Source organism: Cherax quadricarinatus, chromosome 64, assembly GCF_038502225.1.
Source record: "Cherax quadricarinatus isolate ZL_2023a chromosome 64, ASM3850222v1, whole genome shotgun sequence".
In the NCBI taxonomy this organism is placed as follows: domain Eukaryota; kingdom Metazoa; phylum Arthropoda; class Malacostraca; order Decapoda; family Parastacidae; genus Cherax; species Cherax quadricarinatus.
The window spans coordinates 14,699,602-14,700,832 of NC_091355.1; positions in this window are offsets into that span (position 1 = coordinate 14,699,602).

Genomic DNA, 1,231 nt, shown 5'->3' on the forward strand with positions numbered 1-1,231 from the left:
TCCCGGAAAAAATTCTCATGGAAAATAATTTTGGCATGATTTGGTGTGGAATTGAATCACATACTTAAAATCCCGTCAATTCCTTTGGGGGAAATTTGCTTTTGCAAGGATTTAAAATAAAGATCTTTCGCGACTTTCATTTTAGGCCAAGTGAACTGGGAACGATTTTAGGAGACCTCATATGATAATTAGGTTAGGTAAGGCTCGTCAGGAAACAGGACAAGTGTTTCCTGACGCGGGTCTTAGTCAGATGATGACCAGCCGGTGGAGCATTCGGTCATTTGACCGAGGCCTTCCGTTAGCTAACCTGTCCACCCCTTTAAAAATTATGGTCAGTTATAACCATTTTTTATCTTCTCTCATATGATACTGATTTTTAATCTCGTGCGTCACTGAAATGCTAAACAAAAGTTGAAGTGTGTGAGTGGGATGCACACTGAACAATACTTGCCAACGCTATAAGTGAGCAGACTGCATAACAGACTGAAGAACAACTATCAGAGAACTGGTGCTGGTGTTAAAGTATGTTTTATCTGATGAAAACTGTGTTAATTGCCTCGACCATTTTTTAGAATCAGGATCTAGTAATAGTTGACAGAAAGGGCCTGAATAAGCTCCTTAAAGAAAGTTAAAGTCGGAGAAATAGTGAACAGCACATTTACCTTTCAGACGAGATTCAACCTTACCAGTGAGGAAGGTTCTCGTATATGCTATTTGCTAGAAGAAATGCAGCGATAATCGTATGAACACAAAGTGATGAACCATGTAAAAAACGTCTATGGTTTTCCAATGTTGAAACAATTAGATGGAGAGAGATTACATATTTTGTGGAGCTGTGACAATTCTTGATTTCAGGCACCCAGAGAGAGAGAGAGAGAGAGAGAGAGAGAGAGAGAGAGAATCCTCTAATACTTAAACGAACATATCTCATTAGAAACACCATTGTGGAAAAATGTTACACTCGGTCTGACTCGTAGGCAAATGAGGGTCAAACTCGACTCGACGAATGTATCGATTTGATGACAGCAGAGAGTAGCAACCATCTTCCAAGCTATCAGGCATTCATACGTATCTTTCCCACCTCTAAACCTACTGGTCGACCAATGCATGATGAAATGAACGACTGTTTCAAGCCATTATATAAATGGTTTGAAAATGACTGTGAAGGAGAGTTATACACTTTTGACCAACCTCTCACACACACAGTAGAAGTTCACAACATGAAGAGAAT